The 20,151-nt window shown below is 44.8% G+C and overlaps 1 protein-coding gene across 12 annotated transcripts in view; it reads right to left on the bottom strand.

Moving 5' to 3' along the window:
* Positions 1-19,950, bottom strand: part of EP400 (E1A binding protein p400) — a 107,055-nt gene extending 87,105 nt beyond the window's left edge. For all 12 annotated transcript variants that reach the window (XM_061142150.1, XM_061142159.1, XM_061142151.1 and 9 more), the window contains exon 1: positions 19,848-19,950. The gene's annotated coding sequence lies outside the window, so the exon portion shown is untranslated. The remainder of the gene's footprint in view (positions 1-19,847) is intronic.
* Positions 19,951-20,151: the final 201 nt, after the last annotated feature.

The raw sequence follows: 20,151 nt of genomic DNA, 5'->3' as shown, positions 1-20,151 counted from the left end.
ACTAGAAGTCACTTTCTGCTCTGATAACTATCTCTGAAGATAGAATCTAAGGATCACAGGCAAGCTCAGAAAGCACAGCTGAATGGGAAATCAGGACTACAGCAAAGAACAGCCTTAATTATCAAGCCAGGAGCCCACTCCCCCGTCAGCCCCAGCAGAGAGCCCAGCAAAGTAGGTGGGAACTGTGAGTTGGGGGACACAGCCTGGGAGAGGGACACAGCTTGAGAGGGGGAACTCTCCCATGCTGACTGCTTTGAGAATGAGCTTTTGTTCCTGATCTTTTTAAACAAGTGTTATGAGGAAGATTCATGTAGAACAGACACAAAAATAGGATAAAGAGAATACATTGTGATCACTAACATGTTGAAAAAATGCGGAGGGATAATAGAAAAGAATATTTAAAAAAAGAATGTCTATATGTGTATAACTGACGAACACTTTGCTATACAGCAGAGTCTGACACAACATGGTCAGTCAACACTTTGTTGTTGTTGTTGTTATTATTGTTTAGTCGCTAAGTCATGTCCGACTCTTTGCAACCCCATGGACTGTAGCCCGCCAGGCTCCTCTGTCCATGGCATTTTCCAGGCAAGAATACTGGAGTGGGTAGCCATTTCCTTCTCCAAGGGACCTTCCCAACCCAGGGAACAAACCCACGTCTCCTGCACTGGCAGGCAGACCCTTTACTGATGAGCCACCAGGGAAGCCCAAATCAACACTACTTCAATTAAAAAAAAAAATGTGGAGGGAGACAGAGCAGATGTCAGAGGGCTCAGAGCTCAGAGTGTGCTTAGAAGGGTGAGACAGCGGTGGGAAAGCAGACCTCATTACCTCTGACCCAATAATCTGACCTCTATAAATCTCTAAGGAAATTCACCTACCAATTTTTTAAAATTATGCTTAAAAATATTTATGACAGAACAATGCAGTGGAAGTAGAAAGAGTAACCAGAAATATCCAATACTCAAGTTCTAGACAGAGAATATGAAAGTGTGTAAGTGTTAGTCACTCAGGTGTGTCCAACTATTTGTCACCCCATGGACTGTAGCCCGCCAGGCTCCTCTGTCCATGAAATTCTCCAGGCAAGACTACTAGGGTGGGTTGCCATTCTCAGTTTTTCAGATGTATTATTGAGTGAAAAAAGCAGGATATCAATTGCACAACTTAACCCTCCTCTGTTAAAAATACAAATTTTAAAATGTCTACTAAAATATATGAAAACATAAATACTGACCCTCACCTGCCAAAGAGGTAAGACACCCGAAGAGCGACACAATGGAGCCACCTCAGCCACATAAAGGCTGAGCTACAGACACACCCACACCACGAGGACGCCAAGGAGCACGGCCAGACACAAGGACCATTGACTGCCCGCCACTGAACTGACAAGACATTCTGGAACAGGCAAAATCACAGGCACAGAGTAGACAGAATCTGAGAGGTGGAAAAGGAGCTGCGAAAGCAGGCGAGAACTTGGTGGCATGGAGCCACTTCTACATTCGATTTGTGATGACGGTTACAAGAATGAGTGTGTCCGTCCAAATTCATAGAACTGTAAACTATACCTCAACTTTTTTAAAAGGTTCCTGACTTCAGTGAGCTTACAAGTCAAGTTAAAGGAACAAACCCAATCAACTATAATGTAAAGAAAGAAGTGAAAGAAAGTTAAGTAGCTCAGTCATGTCTGACTCTTTGCAACCCCACGGACTGTAGCCTGCCAGGCTCCTTCATTCATTGGATTTTCCAGGCAAGAGAACTGAAGCAGGTTGCCATTTCCTTCTCCAGGGAATCTTCCTGGCTCAGGGATCGAACCCGGGTCTCCTGAATTGCAATGTAAAGAAATCACTTATCTGAACCAGCATCCCCCCCAAAATATGGTAGAGATACCCTGGCAGAAAGCAAAGCCACCACCAAAGGCAAGACAACTTTGAACTGGTGCTGGCGATGTTCCTAATTGTAAGGTCTATCAGAAGCAGCTGGAGTGAGCTGTTTGGCTTACAATTCGGAGGACACTGCCCAGGAGCAGGCCAAGGTCAGCGAGCTGGGTCAGGGCACTGCCACAACCTGTGAGGAGCAGGGACAAGTCCTCCAACCACTGTGAGCAGTGCCCACCACTGTCACACGGGGGGACGGGGGGACAGGCATCTGTGTGGCTGCTGCTCTCGCAGGACAATGCTGACATCACAAAGGGGCGCATTTGGTGCCGGGAAAACACCACCCTAAGAAATACCTACCTGGGCCCTGTCCTTAGTGCAGGACAGGGGTCCCAGGAGAAAACTGGAAAGAGTGAGGGGAAAAGGGCTCAGCAGAAGGGGTCCTGATAGCAGCTGCTCCCACCCCACCCCCCACTAGGTTGAGGCCCAGCCCCCCAGCCCCTCCCGACCCAGTTGCTCTTCTGGGTGTTGCCAGAGTCCAGGCGGCCAGGCATTGAGAATCCTCCTCCTTCAACAGGCAGGGAGCTCAGGTCATGAGCCATCTCCCTCTCAGCCCCCACATCTCCCAAGACAGATCCGGCCCTCCCGCCAGTCAGTCTCCTGCTATGGGTGGTTCTGCTCTGTAGTAAATAGCCCCCAGGATGGGAGGAGAGCAAGGACAAGGGAACAGGGAGGAGGGTGGAAGAGGCCTTGGACACACAGTTCTAGATAAAGAAAGTGTTAGTTGCAGGCCTTGGAGCATGAATTCAGGGCAGAAGAGACAGACAAAACGTGATGTGAGTGAAGAGAGGACAGAAGCCACAAAGAGTATCTGGAAATATTTTCAAGTGGAAACTCCAGAAAGCAATTTGGCAGCAGGTGTAAGAGTCTTACAGCACATTCACATCTTCTGACGCAGTCATCTGACTTTTAGACCAGCCTTAGAAAAAAACATCAGAGTTGTGTTCAACATGGATTTCCCTGGTGGCTCAGATGGTAAAGAATCCACCTGCAATGCAGGAGACCCAGGTTCAGTCCCTGGGTTGAGAAGATTCCCCTGGCAAAAGGAATGGCTACCCACTCCAGTACGGATGTTCACTATATTATTTATAGCAAAAAGCTGGCATGCCCAGCAATAAATATCACTAAACTTTGATACATCTATGCAAAACAGTATTAATACTGAATATGTGACAGTGCACACGTTACTTTTTTCCTGCTACCTTTCTCTGCTTTCCAAGCTTGTCCTTAACTGGTACATGCCACGGTCGTTAGTGCTTTTACCAAATACTCTGATCCTCCTGGAGTATTGGTGAGCATCTCACAGCCCTGGATCAAGTGGTCACGTGACACGCCGTGGCAAAGGCAGGGGCATGCTGTCTGCCACGCTGATTTCCTCCTGCTTTGGTGGTTCACAGGAGCACAGAGATGAAGCCTCAGGGAGCATGACAAGCAAGCTAACTTCAGGAAACACGCGGTGGGCACTCTGCCCTGCCTTGGGAGCAACGGGCATCTGGGGTGTACCTGTTAACTGCAAGAACTGGGTATATCTTGGCTGATCCAGCACATAAAGAAAACAATAAATGCAAAGAGAATGATAGATACAGAGACCAGACAGTGGAAGCCAGAAGGGAAGAGATGGGAGGGGGCAAATGGGTGGTTTTGCCCATTTGCAAAGGGAAGGGAATTAAGTGGTACAAACCTCCAGATGTACAGTAAGTCATCGTGGGGCGCCAGGTAAAGCATGAGGAACGCTGGCAGTGATACTGAACAACTTTGTATGGGGACAGATGGCTACTAGACTCATCACAGTGATCATTTCATAACGCGTGCACACGCCAAATCATCATACACCTGAAACTAACATAATATTGTACCCCAGCAATCTTTCAACTAAAACTAAAAACAAGAAAACCCTTCCTCATAGAAGTGACTCCTCACCCTCCACTGCAGCCCATCACACAAACCCCAGCAGCTCTCAGCCGTAAGACACAAGGCCCCGTTGATGTATCTCCCCCTGCCTCTGCAACTTCTGGCTCTGGTTCACCCAGGGAGCCTCTCAGGGTTCCATGGGATCCACAAATGGGTGCCTCACCAAGAGCTGCAGACCAAAGAGAAAAACGCTTCCTATAGACCGATGCCATTTTTAAGACTCTCCGACTGCTGCTGAGATTTTTAAAATGTGGTTTTTTTTTAAGCACTACTAAATTCATAACAGCTTTCTGTGAGGCTAGAGAACTAAAATCCAGAGTTTCTTAGATCAATCCACTAAAAAAAATAAAAGTCAGGGACTTCCCTGGCAGTTCAGCAGTTAAGACTCTACACTTCCACTGCAGGGAGTACAGGTTCAATCTCTAGTCAGGGAACTAAGATGCCACATGCCACACGGTGTGGCCAAACAGTTAAAAAAAAAAAAAAAAAAAGGAAAAGAAAAGTCAGACCTACTCCTGAGGTCCACCTACCCCCACACCTCACATCATTCACAAAAAAATTACTCAAAGCGGGGAAATCAAACCTTAAAAATATTTTAAAACAGATGAGAGTATCTTTATAATCCTGCAGTGACAGAGTTTCCTAAACATGGTGTGAAACCTAGAAACAATATATATTTTAAGGCATTAACAACTGACAACACTACTATAAGAAAAACATTACAATACAAAAGAAAGATGGATTAAAAAAAAAATTTGAGGCCTGTATGACAAAAGGTTACCATCCTTAAGAATTCCCACAGAAAGAGCCAACAACCCAAGAAATATAAACCAGAAATTCAACAAGAAATTCAAATGACAGAAAAACACCAAAAATGCTTAAGCTCATTAATAATGAAATATGAAATAAAGTGAGACACCTATTTATTGTTTAACAGGTGAATGAAAATCAAAACACTGATAATATTCAGGTTCAGTAAGGCTGCTGGGAAATGGGGACCCCGCCATACACACAAGGGAAGGAAAGCAGAGATCTGGCTTGCTGGAGGGCAGCATGGCATCATCTGACACAGTGCTAACGTACACTGATCAGGGAACTCAGCTTCCAAGGATTTAGTCACGGGAATATACAATTGTCCAACGATGTTCACTGTGATATTTATAAGGTCAAAACTGCAATTGGTGTAAATGCTCACCTACAGGGAACTTTTAACAAAATTTTGTAAAACCACTCCTTAGAAGCAGCCACTAAAAGAATGAGAAAATACTTGTATGTCCAAAAACTATTGTTGTTGCTCAGGAGATAAGTCGTGTCCGACTCTGCGACCCCACAGGCTATAGCACATCAGGCTCCTCTGTCCTCCACTATCTCCCAGAGTTTCCTCAAACTCATGTCCATTGAGTCAGTGATGCTATCCAACCACCTCATCCTCCATCACCCTCTTCTCCTGCCCTCAATCTTTCCCAGCATCAGGGTCTTTTCCCATGACTCGGCTCTTCACATCAGATGGCCAAAGTACTGGAGCTTCAGCATCAGTCCTTCCAATGAATACTCAGGGTCAAGTTGAGTAAAGCTGAACATCTGTGTAGCATATGTTAATATATGTATATCTATACACATGTTTTTAACACTCCAGTGTGACAATATACATATATGGGTGTATACATATTTCTAGCTGTCTCTATACACATTAAAAGAAACATCTCTGGCCAACCACAGTTGCATGTAGAGTAAAGGAGGGCTGTTGGAATGGGCTCAGTGAGGAACCACCAACACTGAGAACAGTGCCTGTACATCACAGATAGCCAGTAATTGCCTGGTGAGTAAATTAGCAAGCAGAAGAAAAGCAGAGACAGGCAAATTGCTGCAACATTAGCATGCTGAAGACCAAGACCAAGGAGACACACAGAGCCAGGGCTCAACGTGCTGTTCCATCACCTGGGGAGTTCCCACGTCTCTCAGAAGGAGATGCTGGCGGTCATGGGCACCCTGGCCATCTCAGGTTTCTGTCCGCACGTCTTCACGGCCCGTGAGGGGCTCTCTAAACCAGATGCTGTGCCCTGGACATGGAGGCTTCCTCCCTTTCAGAAATGGCCCTCTTGATAGTATAGTATAGAAATATTTTTCCGAAATATCTTCTAAAAATACTTTGTTTGGTCTGTATGATGTTATCTGCTGTTTGGATTTATTTCAAATATTTTTAAATCAGGAGTTCCCATAAAAATGCAAGTTGTCAGCTTCATTCATTAGAAAAATCCAAAACCTCACCACACTGGGTCGCATCCCACCCAGCAATAAGCAGCAGGAGCTGAGCAGAAGCTCCAGGCCCCCGGGCTGACTGCAGTCACCACTACAGTAGTGTGCCTCCCCACACCCACAGCCAGGGCTAGGCACTATTCATCACCCAGGGAGCACAGCTATTAGCCTGGAAAAATATTTCTATACTACACTATCAAGAGGGCCATTTCTGAAAGGGAGGAGGCCCCCACATCCAATGCACAGCATCTGGTTCAAAGAGCCCCTCACATGCCGCAAAGACGCGCAGACAGAAACCTGAGATGGTCTGGCCTGCCAGAAAAGAGGCCAGGTCCACTTCCTAACACAGTGGCCAGGATCGACCAGAACCCAGACCTGGCTTCTTAACCAACACAAAAACACTGTTTCAGTATGTCTCTACAAGGCTGCTCACAAGCAATGAACCAAATGCTTGATTCAATTCAATCAACCAAATTCTTGATTAGCTCCTCGCCTATATTTATAAAACGGGATTTTCCATTGCAAACATCAGTAAAACAAAGTGAAATTCCAAGATAAGACTTGAAGTTGAATTTCTCAAGCACATTCACGTGTAAGCCCATCACTCATAATAAAAGAAAAGTGAATTAAAACTAAGCTGAAACATCATTTCCCATCTATCAGCCTAAGAAAATTCAAAGGCCAGACAACGGGCGCGGTTCGCGAAAATCAGGCCCTCCCAGCTCTGTCCAACCCGACAGAGGGGTCTGGCACCACTGAACAAACTGCACATGCTCTTACCCTTGGGCCCAGCAGTTCCACTACAAATTCACCAGGAATATCCACCTCCAAAATGAAAACACATGAGCACAAAGTTTATTCACTATGGCATTATTTCTAAATACAAAATACCAGAAATAAACTACACATCCATAATATTTCAGAGACTGGTTGACTATATTATGGCACATTCACTTTAAACACTTTGTATAAGAAAGGGAAAAAGAAAGACAGATGAACTACTGGAAGGCTAGAAATATACCTTTCCTTCATTCTTTTTTTACAAATTCTAACAGACATTCAAAGATTTACTGCCTATCCTTCTCAAACTCTTCCCCAAAAAATGAAGAGACGGGACTTCCCTGATGGTCCAGTGGTTAAGACTCCACATTGTCAATCCAGAGAGCATGGGTTTGATCTCTGCTAGGGGAACTAAGATCCCACACGTAGTGCAGCACCTCCCCTCAAAAAAAAAAAAAATGAAGAGGCAGCACTCCCAAAATCACTTTACAAAGCCAGCATTACTGATAATGTAAAACTAGACAACACCACCACAAAGAAAATTACACGTTAACATCCTCAATGAACAGAGGTAAAAATCCTCAACAAAATATCAGCAAACTGAATTCAACAATACATTACAAGGATAATACACTGTGATCAACAAGGACTTATTCCAGGGCTACAAGGATGGTTCAACATCAGCAAATCAATGTGAAACACCACATTAACAAAATGAAGGATAAAAATCATATGATCACCTCAATAGATGCAGAAAAAGCATCTGACAAAAATTCAACATCCATTTAGAATACAAACTCTTTTAACAAAGTGGGTATAGAGGGAACAAACATCAACATAATAAAGGCTTCATGTGACAAGCTCATAGCTGTACCATACTCAACAGTGAAAAGCTGAAAGCATTTCCTCTCATATCAGGAACAAGACAAGGATGCCCACTTTTGCCACTTGGATTCAACATTCTTTTGGAAGCCCCAGCCAGAGCAATTAGACAGGGAAAGGGAGTAAAAGGCATCCAAATCAAAAAAGGAAGCAGGGACTTTCCTGGTGGCACAATGGACAAGAATCTGCCTGCCAAGGTAGGGATACGGGTTCAATCTCTGGTCCAGGAAGATTCCACATGCTGCAGAGCAACTAAGCCTGTGTGCCAACGCCACTGAGCCTGCGCTCTAGGGCTGGCAAGCCACAGCTGCTGAAGCCTGCGCACCTAGAGCCTGGGTTCTGTAACAAGAAAAGCCACTGCAATGAGAAGCCCGTGCAGTGAAGAGCAGCCCCCGCTCACTGCAACCAGAGAAAGCCCGAGCAAGGCAACAAAGACCCAGCACAGCCAAAATTAAATAAAACTTATTCTTTAAAAAAGGGAAGCAGTAAAACTGTCACTATCTTCAGATGACACCATATGATATACAGAAAATCCTCAAGACGCCACCGAAAAAACTGTTAGAGTTAAATGAATTCAGTAAAGTTGCAAAATACAAAATCAGTATGCAAAAATCTTAGTTATTTTTCATACACTAAGAATTATCAGAGAAATTAAGGGGAAAAAAATCCCATTTACAATTGCATCAAAAAGAATAAAGATTAAAAAAAATAATAATAAAGATATTTAGGAATTTTCTGACCAAGCAGGTCGAAGTCTTGTACACTAAGGACTATACAACAGCAATGAAAGAAACTGAAGATGACACAAATAAATGGAAAGCTAATCTGTGCTCACAGATTAGAAGGATTAATATTGTTAAAATGTCCATACTACCTAAAGCAACGTACAGATTAACTGCAATCCCTATCAAAATCCCAAAATCCCATTTTTGGGATAAATAAAAATTCCATAAAAATTTGTATGGAATCATACAAATGATGGATAGCCAAAGTATCTATCATGACTAGCCAAAGTAATCTTGAAAAAGAAGAACAACGCTAGAGACATCAAGCTCCCTCATTCCAAACTACATTACAAAGTGTTAGTAATCACAATATGGTATTGGCATAAAAAGCAACCCACAGATCAATGGAACAGAAGAAAGTCTATAAATAAACCCGCACTTATATGATCAATTAATTTATGACAAAGGAGGCAAGAATAAACAATGGGAAAAAGTCTTGAAAATAAATGGTGTTGGGAAAAATGGAGAGCTATATGCAAGAGAATAAAATGGACTACTATCTTAAACCACATGCAAAGATTAATTCAACTTAATGACTTGAAAGTCTGAACAAAGATCATAAAATTCCTAGAAGAAAATATTGGTAGTTAAGCTTCTTGATTCTCTCTTGGAGAATTCTTTTCTGGATCTGATTCCAAAGGCAATGGCAACAAAAGCAAAAATAAACAAATGGGAGATATCAAACTTAAAAGCTCTGCACAGCAAAGAAAACCATCAAAAAAATAAAAAGCAAGCTACTAAATGGGAGAAGATACTTATAAATCAAATATTTAATAAGGGGTTAACACCCAAAATATATGAAGAACTCCGACAGCTCAATAACAAACAATCGAAGTGAAAATGGACAGAAGATTAAAGAGACATTTTTCCAAAGAAGAAATAGATGGCCAACAGATACATGAACATATGATCCACATCACTAATCATTCAGTTCAATTCAGTCCCTCAGTCGTGTCCAACTCTTTGTGACCCCATGAATCACAACACGCCAGGCCTCCCTGTCCATCACCAACTCCTGGAGTTTACTCAAACTCACGTCCATAAAGTCAGTGATGCCATCCAGCCATCTCATCCTCTGTTGTCCCCTTCTCCTCCTGCCCCCAATCCCTCCCAGCATCAGGGTCTTTTCCAATGAGTCAATTCTTCGCATCAGGTGGCCAAAGTACTGGAGTTTCAGCTTCAGCATCAGTCCTTCCAATGAACACCCAGGACTGATCTCCTTTAGGATGGACTGGTTGGATCTCCTTGCAGTCCAAGGGACTCTCAAGAGTCTTCTCCAACACCACAGTTCAAAAGCATCAATTTTTCGGTGCTCAGCTTTCTTTACAGTCCAACTCTCACATCCATACATGACCACTGGAAAAACCATAGCCTTGACTAGACGGACCTTTGTTGGCAAAGTAATGTCTCTGCTTTTTAATATGCTATCTAGGTTGGTCATAACTTTCCTTCCAAGGAGTAAGCGTCTTTTAATTTCATGGCTGCAGTCACCATCTGCAGTGATTTTGGAGCCCAGAAAAATAAAGTGTGACACTGCTTCCACTGATTCTCCATCTATTTCCCATGAAGTGATGGGACCAGATGTCATGATCCTAGTTTTCTGAATGTTGAGCTTTAAGCCAACTTTTTCACTCTCCTCTTTCACTTTCATCAAGAGGCTTTTTAGTTCCTCTTCACTTTCTGCCATAAGGGTGGTGTCATCTGTATATCTGAGGTTATTGATATTTCTCCCAGCAATCTTGATTCCAGCTTGTGCTTCTTCCAGCCCAGCGTTTCTCATGATGTACTCTGCATATAAGTTAAGTAAGCAGGGTGACAATGTACAGCCTTGACGTACTCCTTTTCCTATTTGGAACCAGTCACTAATCATTTAGGGAAATACAAATCAAAACCACAAGGTATCACCTCACACCTGTTAGAATGGCTATTATCAAAAAAGACAAATGACAAGTTTTGCTAAAGATCTGGAAAAAAGGGAAACCTCATGCACTGCTGATGGAAAGAAGTAGTGCAGGCACTATGGAAAAGAATATGGAGGTTCCTCAAAAAAATAAAAATCAAAACTACCATATGACATGGAGAAGGCAATGGCAACCCACTCCAGTATTTTTGCCTGGAGAATCCCATGAACAGGCAGGCTATAGTCCATGGGGTCACTAGAGTCAGATACAACTTAGCAACTAGATCATCATCATATGACAATTCCACTACCAGTGATTCCACTTTATCTGAAGAAAAAAAGAACATTAATGTGAAAAGATATGTTGAAAAGATATGAAAATATTTGAAAAGATATGAATACTTCTATGTTCATATGCAGCATTATTTACCACAGCCAAGATATGGAAGCAACTGAAGTGTCCATTAACAGATCAACGGATTAAGAAATGTGAGGTAGAGAGATGGATGTGATGGAATATTACTCAGGCATAAAAAAGAATAAAATCCTGCCATTTCCAATGACATGGATGGAACTTCAGGGTATTGTGCTAAGTGAAGTAAGTCAGACCAAGAAAGATAAATACTGTATGATTTCACTTGTATGTGAAAGCTAAGCAAAACTCATAGATACAGAGAACAAACTGGTGGCTGCAGTGAGGGTTGGATGGCAGGTGAAAAGGGTTAAGGGGATCAAAAGGTACAAGTTTCCAGTATAAATAAGTCATGGGATAATAGAGTGTGATAGCTATAATCAATAATATTGCACTGCATATTTGAAAGCTGCTAAGACAGTAAATCTTGAAAGTTCTCATCATAAGAAAAAAATTTGTAACTTTATATGGGGACAGACGGTAAGTAGACTTACTGTAGTGATCACTGTGTAATGTATGCAAATATCAAATCATCATGTTGGACACCTGAAACTAATATAATGTTGTATGTCAATTACATTCCAAAAAAAAAAATAAGCTGATACACATATATTTCCAGGTGGCGCTAGGGGTAAAGAACTCTCCTGACAATGCAGGAGACTTAAGAGATGTGGGTTCAGGACTTCTCGGGCGGTCCAGGGGCTAAGACTTCACCTTAATGCAGAGGCGCAGGCTTGACAATGGTCAGGGACCTAAGATCCCATATGTCTCTTCAAAAAACCCAAGAAACATAAAAAAAAACAGAAGTAATACCATAACAAATTCAATAAAGACTCGAAAAAAATTTTTTAAAAAGAGAAAGAGATGTGGGTTTGATTCCTGGGTCAGGAAGATCCTCTGGAGGAGGGCATGGCAACCCACTCCAGTGTTCTTGCCTGGAGAATCCCATGGACAGAGAGCCTGTTAAGCTTCAGTCCACAGGGTCACAAAGAGTCAGAAAAGACTAAAGCAACTTAGCACGCATGTACGTATACATATTTTTTCCTTAAAAAATGTATTTCCTAGTTATATCCACCAAGAGTCTCGAAAGCAATGATACCCTGTAAGTATCTGCTTACTTTTGCAAAAAAAAAAAAAAAGGAAAGAATTTAGGAAGAATAAGCCAGAAATGAAGGGGGTGAGTGCAAGCTGACTCACAGGACAGTGAAGGAAGGGGCGCTTCTGAGTACACCATCTGTATCATTTTGACTTTTAGAATCAGGTTTAAAGTGCTACATGTTCAAAAAGTAAGATTAAATCAGCAAGAATGAAGAACTCCCTATAACTGAATATAAACAGAAACTCTGAAAAGGACAACATAATCAACAACGGAGGCTCCCTTGATGTTCAGTGCTAAAGCAGGAGACTCAGGTTCGATCCCTGCGTTGGAGAGGTCCCCTGGAGTAGGAAATGGCAACCCACTCCAGTATTCTTGCCTGGGAAATCCCGTGGACAGAGGAGCCTGGCGGGCTACAGCCTACTGGGTTGCAAAAGAGCTGGACACGACTCAGCACAGCACAGCAATCACCAAGGGAACTGGAAGGAACACCAATCAACTCCACGACACTGGATAAGAATTAGAAGTCAGCATCAACTCATGGTCTTTCCTTAAAACACATTTCCTAATTCTGTCTCCTGAAATGCCTAAAAGCAATGACATCCTGGCAGAATGGAGGCAAACTGGAAGCAGAGAGCTCTGCAGGACAAGTAGCAACGTACACAGCCTCTCCCGGGGTGGTGAGGGAAGATGGAGAGAAAGGTCAGGAAATTTTAGGACAGTGGTTCTCATCTTTGAAAAAATAGAGCCATGCCCTCATTTAACACTATGTGTACTTCAAGTCATGTCACTGATGGGACTACAAACAAATCCAAGAAGATTAAGTAAAGCTTCTCCTTTCTACCTGGGGCTCTCCTCAAACAGAGCTACTGATGCACACACACTCACACTCCTGAAAACCAAGAAGAGTTCAGATTGGCAGGTGTGGTGATGGGCACAAGTGGGTTAAGAAAGGCCAAGGTGAAGTTCACAGCTCAGCACCGTGGGAGCCACGTCCCCACACAGAACAGGTCTCTGCGCGGCGGCAGTGTGCACAGCATCAGCCGGGGAGCCTGAGGCCCGCGTGACCACCACATCTCACTTCTGTGAGAAAGCAGTCCAAGAGGCGCCCAGGCCGGGACAGAGACTGACCCCATCAGCAGAACTGTGGCAGCTACACCACAAGAACCTTCCTTCCAAGTCTAGCCATATGAAACCTCCCTCTTTTCCTGGGAAAGCACTGCCATTCTCCAGAACTTCCCTCCACAGAGAATGTTCTCTGCCCTCTACTCCCTGGTAACCAGTACTCATGGGCTTTTTATAAGCTGTCTTTGTGCTGGCCTAAGTGACTTGATAGACACCCCCAAAATGGACCAATTACGTCTGCCAGACGGAGTAAAAAAGGGCTTAAACATGTTAAAAACAATGCTTTCACTCACCTTGAATCGCTCCCCCAAATTTTCAAAAGATGATGGGTGGATGGATATGTGATAAAGCAGGTCAGTAAAATGTTAATAAGAAAATTGAGTGGTGGGTATGTAGGCATTTACTATAAAATTCTTTCAACCCTGGTATATCTTTGAAATTTTTCATAGTAGAATGTTAGCATCTATTAAGATGGCAATGTCACATGTCACTTAATAAAGGGCTGTAACAAAAGTCCTATTTGCTAACAAAACTTCATTCTTCCACCTTAGAGCAAGTTATGAAGGTTCCATGCTAGACCCTAAAATACGCAAGTTCCAAAAGATAAAATGGACTAATTTTTAAAACTGTCTAGGATGACTAAATGCTGAGATGTAGATGCATATCAAAGTAAAAGCAATTCGCTGTGTTCTAAAAAAAAATAAAACAAAACTGTCTAGGATGCATTACATGTGCTACTACAGAGAAATGACCTATTGAGGCGCTGCAATGGAAACAGGGAAGCCCAGACTTGATGCCACCAATGTCCCTTCTGATCAAAATCATGGCAGTGGTGGAAGGTCCTTAACCCGATGGGCCAGAGCCCCCTGGACTACAGTAAGTGGGCTCTATCTCAGTTTTTTTTTTTTTTTTTCTATCTCAGTTTGAGAGGAACATTCAAGCCAAACTGAAGAAGTACTTCCTCAAACTCCAGGCAACAAAGCCACAAAAGCCCAATGTATTATTCTGGTGCTATTTCTCAGTCTTTTTTCCCCCTACTGTCCCCCTAAGAAATCTATTTAGGCCTATCTCTCCCAAACACCACCCGTGAAGATTTAAACCACAGCTATGCGGTATCTCTGTGAAGAACTATGGCCCTTCAGGAGGGCACAAAACACTGTCATATCCAATTTTTTTTCACCCTCCTCCCAAGAACTATTCTGACCCCCTTGTGGGAAATATCACCTTCACAGAGAACATAGGTTCTAATGCATAGAAAGAAATCTATTTTTGCAGCTTTTCTGTACATCTAAAGTTACTCCAAAGCGTTTAAAAATTAAATAGACCAAATATCCAATTAAAATCCTTCAGTCTCAATCTGGATTAAGAAAATAAGACTCGATATATGCTGCTTGAGCTTCCCAGGTGGCTCAGTGGGTGAAGAACCTGCCTGCAATGCAGGAGAGGCAGGAGACTTGGTCGGGTTCGATCCCTGGGTTGGGAAGATCTCCTGGAGGAAGGGTATGACAATTCACTCAAGTATCCTTGCCTAGAGAATACCATGGACAGAGAAGCCTCCAGGGCTACCGTCCATGGGGTCTCAAAGAGTCAGACACAGCTGAACCAACAGCATACACACACGCATTCCTACTGAGTCACATGCCTCAATTTATTTTTAAAAAGGGCTTCCCTGGAAGCTCAGCTGGTAAAGAATCTGCCTGCAATGCAGGAGACCCAGGTTCAATTCTTGGGTCAAGAAGATCCTCTGGAGAAAGGATAGGCCACCCACTCCAGGATTCTTGGGCTTTCCTGGTGGCTCAGATGGTAAAGAATCTGCCTGCAATACAGGAGAGGTGGGTTCAATCCCTGGGTTGAAAAGATCCCCTGGAGAAGGGAACAGCTACCCACTTCAGTTTTCTTTCCTGGACAATTCCATTGACAGAGGAGTCTGGCGGGCTACAGTCCATGGGGTCTCAAAGAGTTGGACACAACTGAGCGACTTTTCACTTTTTCTATGCTGTTTACAATAATACACTTTTAAAAGAAATAGAGGGGCTTCTCTGTGGTTCAGTGGCTATGAATCCACTTGCCAGTGCAGGGGACACAGGTTCCATCCCTGGTCTGGGAAGATCCCACATGCTGGGCAACTAAGCCCAAGCACCACAACAAGAGCAGCCACTACAATGAGAAGCCTGCCCACAGCAACTAGAGAGTAGCCTCCATTTGTCACAACTAGCAAAAGCCAGCAGCAGTGAAGACCCAGCACAATCAAAAATAAATAAGCCTTTAAAAAATAAAATAAATGGACAGTGAGGAATTCCCTGGTGACCCAGTGGTTAGGATTAGGTGCTTTCACTGCAGAAGGCCAAGGTTCAATTCCTGGTCAGGGAACTAAGATCCTGCAAGCTGCCAATGTTGTCAAAAAAATTTTTTTTAATTTAAAAATAAACCAAAACTGGGCTTCCCTGCTGGCTCAGTGGTAAATAATCTGCCTGCCAATGCAGGAGACGCAGGTTCAATCCCTGATCTGGGAAGATCCCACATGCCGAGGAGCCATGAAAACAGTGCACCTGAACTATTGAACCTGGGCTCTAGAGCCTCGGAGCCACGACTACTGAAGCCCACACACCCTAGAGCCCGAGCTCTACAACAGTGTGGACGCGCCACAATGAGAAGCCCGAGCGCCACAACCCAGAGTGGCCCCCTGCTCACCACTGCTGGAGAAAAGCCTGCACAGCGACGAAGACCCAGCACAGCCAAAGATAAGTAAAGTTTTAAAAAATTAAAAAACAAAAGAAATGGATACCAACTCAGTTAGTTTGGGAAAGTCAAGAATGAAAGAGCAAAGAGGCACTTCAGCATGCTCGGGGTACTTCTGTACTGTCTGACTATAACACAGTGTGACTTGTTCATTCATTACTTATATTAAAAGGCTGGCAACAACCCAAAGCCCTTCAACGAGTGAACAGATAAACTGTAGTCCATCCACACTGCAGACCACACCTCCATAAAAAGAGACACATTCTTGGTATATGTAGCAACCTGGATGAATCTCAAATGCATTATGCTCAGCGGAAGAAGCTAGACTCAAAAGGCCCCACACTGTGTAAGCTCCTTTAACTGACATCCTGGAAAAAACACAAACACACACATAGGGGTCAGAGGCTACTGAGCACTTAGGCAGGAGCTGACTACAGAGTGGCAGCACAAGGGAATTTTTGGGAGGGAAGGAACTTCTTTGTACTCTAACTACTGCGGAAATTAGACATCTGTCAAAATTCTCTGAATTCTATACCAAAAAAGTGAATACTATTACGTAAACATTAAAAAAAAAAAAAAGAAAGCTAAGTAAAATAACAAAGTGAGGATGTCCAAAGACCTTCCCTTTCACTCAGAACATAAATGACTTTTAAAATTTATTTCTATAATATGATAATGCACCAAAACAAGTTAAAAATTTCTGTTGATTAGAAATAAAGCAGAAATCACAGAGGGGGTGGGCCTGAGATGACAGGTTCAAAGGATGCTCTACCCTGAAGAAAACTCTTAAGGGTCAGGGTCTTGACTTCTAAAGGTAACAGGTACTTGGTCCCTCTACAGGGGGCTCCTCAGCCCCCTTCCTCAGAGCCAGGCTCCAGAGGAAGATGTGCAGGTCACAGCCACCATCAGCTGCTCGCCCTCCTGGAGAAAGGGGGCAGATGCACCAGGCATTCACTGCCACACAATGGGAACGTGGGACCTGGGGTGGGGGTGCGGGGGTATGTGCAGATCTGTTGGAGGGGGTGGGGCCTGCTGTGCAGAGAGAATGCCAACAAGAGAACTCAAAACAGAAGATGGATGACCCCTGTCCATCTGAAGGGCACCACACTGCCAGTGTGGGACATCCAGCTTCACACAAGGCCCTTGAATGTGAAATCTGGCAGCTGAATCCTTCCTCCAAGGGCCTCAAGAGCTCTCATTTTCCACTGGAGGAGTCAAATCCAATTCTTTTCATTTCCACCTACAAAACCCAACATCTACATCAAACCTCACCTCCTGCATAAGCTTCGCTCTACTAAGAAAAGCCAACTTCTCTCCTCTAACTTACAGCAGGTGAAGTCTATTCCTCAGCAACCCCTATAACTTTTAATACCCTGTAGGCCTAGGTCCCTACCAAATTAATCTGCTTTAGGAAAGAATTTGTTCATTAATTTACTTACTCAACATTTACTAAGTACGTACTCCATGAGACATGAACTGAAGCACTGTGTGTAGGAGAGTGAACAAAGCGTAGTTCCTGCCCCTAGGCTGGGGGTGAGGGGAGGGGGCAGTGAGGCAATGAACAAAACTGTAAATGCCAGACCATCCGTGCAATGGCAAAGTCAGGGTAAGGGATAGGAGCGTGTGGGCGAGGACAAGGCCCTGGGTTACCCAGCAGGCTCTCCGAGGAGGGAACTTCTGAAAAGAGAACTGAGTAAGAAGCAGACCTGTGGCACGCAGGGACCTGATGTGTCAGGCAGAGCCGATGCGGGCCCAGGCAGGGTGTAGCTGGAGCCAGGTGACAACCAGTGGAGTGTCAGGACATGAAGTCACAGGGGCAGCAGGAACCTAGCCGCAAGGGGCTTCATAAACTGCCTTAGGGACTCTGGCTTTTTTTTCTGAGGGAGATGAGAAACCACGGAGGGCTCTGAACTAAGCGGTGCATCACCCAGATCTGCATTAACAGTCAACTGCAGAGCAGCTCAGCTCAGGTGAGTGGAGGCAGGGAGGTCACTGGGATAACCTAGGCAAGATGATGTAGCGGGCGTAAATGAGAGCTGCACCCAAGAAGGCAGTGAGAAGCGCCAGGTCTGAGTGCTGACCAATCAAATTTGGTACCTGGAAGAAATGCAGAGACCACACAAGGAGCTCTGTCCTGAGCAACAGGAAGAAGGGAGTTACCTCTGACTGAGATGCAACAGGGTATCAGTAGATTACACACAAGTAAAAGCAGCTGTTTGGGACGGGAAGATCCAGCTAGGAGCTACACATTCTGGGAGTATTGACAAGTGGCCTAGCCATGACCAGGCATGAGATTACCCCAGGGTAGAGACCAGAGAGGAGGTGGGAGGACCGCTCCGAGGCAGTACAATTTGTAGCAGTTAAGCAGATGAGAAGGAGCCAGCAAAGAAGCTAGGGACAGCAGCCTTCAAGATAAAAGGACAACCAACTGAGTTGTGTCCCAGTGCCACCAGGGGAGAGTGATTCAAGAAAGCCATGGGAGGCCTAACTAAAGGCAACCAACAGAGGGTTTTGGCAATAGAGTGGTCCTTAACCCCAAGAGGAGCTGTTTCAGAGGAGAGGTGGGACCAAAAGCTTAGCCGGAACCATGTTCAAGAGAAATGAGAGAAAAGGAAATAGGAGTTCAGGATTCTTCCTAATTCTGGTATAAAAGGAAGCGAAGACCAAGAAAGGGTTTCCCTGGTCGCTCAGTGGTAAAGAATACACCTGTCAATGCAAGAGATGAGGGTTCAATTACGTGTTGAGAAGATCCCCTAGAGAAGGAAATGACAACCCACTCCAGTATTCTTGTCTGGGAAATCCCACAGAGAAGCCTAGCGGACTACAGTTCAGGGGATTGCAAAAGAATCAGACAAGATTTAGCAACTAAACAGGAAGATCTGAAAATCTAGAAAGGGTAACGGTAGCTGGAGGATTTGCATATTGATGGAAACACTCTGGAGAGAAGATAAACTGAAGGTAAAACAAGAATGTTAGAGTGATGGCTGGAAAAGGCAAGAAGGGGTGGATCCAATACGAGAGATTAAACAGCCAATGGCTTACAGATATTGCCCTTCTAACAGCAACTGTTGTAGAAGATTTAATGGCACCTGATCATGCTAACTACATGTTTTTAAAAGCACATAAAATTACATTGTACAATATCAATTGTAAAAATAAAATTAAATTAAAAGGACAAGAGGCCACAAAGAAACTGTTAATTATGCTTATCTTTGGGTGAATGATTTAGTTTTAAGATGTATTTTTACTTTTTTTCCAATCATTCAGAAAGCATATTTCTATTTCATTGGTTCCACTAAAAGAGTCACGGAAACTATTTCATGGTACATATCACGTAAAAAAAAAAAAATCCAATCCATCAGAAAACACAAATAAACGAAGAGAAAAACGTATCTATAACGCCCTGGTTAAACACTACTAGTATCCCGCTCTATTATTTTTCTCTAACTGATAAGCTGACGTCTGAGCAGAGATGCGGGTTGCAGATCTCTGCAGGAAGGTGAGTTCCGGGCAGGGCGGGCGGGCAGCGCAAAGGCCCGGGGGCGAAAAGGCTTCGCCACTTAAGGGATGCTAGTGGGCGACGGAGAGGAGCTGGAGGGAGCGGCGCAGGGGTTCCTGGACGACGGGTCTGACAAGCCTACCCCTGCGCGGAGCACCTCGCGCGAAGCAAAGTGGTGCGATTCCCATCCTGTGGAAGGAAGGAGTCGAGCATCGAACCCGGAAAACCAGGTGAAAAGAAAGCACCGGACCTAACTTTAACCCCGCGCAGAAAAAACAACGCGAGGCGCCCCGCTCACAGGGAGGAACGAGCCGGCAGGCAGCGAACCCGCAGCGCCCCCGGCCGCCGGCGGCCCCCGTCACGACCCGCGCTCCCCGCACAGATTCAGTGCCGTCCCACAGCCAGCGCCACTCCGGGCCTCCCTCCTCGGCGCCCCGGGCCTCTGCCCGGGGGCTCCAGGGCGAACCGAGACCGGGGCGCGGGCCATCTAACCCGCAAGTCGGTCGCCCGCGCCACGCCCACACCTACCCCGGGTGTGGGCCGCGTTCCTCAGCTCTGGGGCTGGGTCTGGGGTCCGGGCCCAGACAGCGCCGTTCCGCTCGACACATCCGGGGCCCGGCCGGAAGAAGCGGCGGCGCGGCTGCTACGGCGAGCCGGAAGGGACGCGCGCCGCGCGCTCGCAGCTGCGCGTTGGCGTGACGTCTGTGGAGCGGGAGGCGCCTAGGCGGCTGGGAGAGCTAGACCCGCGAGGCGAGGGCGAGGGCTGATGGGCTGGCGGCGGAGTGGTCCTTGCTTTGTGGAGAGTGGAGGTTGCCATGAGGGCGCTGCGTAG

Source organism: Dama dama, chromosome 5, assembly GCF_033118175.1.
Source record: "Dama dama isolate Ldn47 chromosome 5, ASM3311817v1, whole genome shotgun sequence".
Lineage (NCBI taxonomy): Eukaryota > Metazoa > Chordata > Mammalia > Artiodactyla > Cervidae > Dama > Dama dama.
Note: the sequence above shows the minus strand (reverse complement) of the source record. Positions and strands in the feature narration are given on the sequence as shown.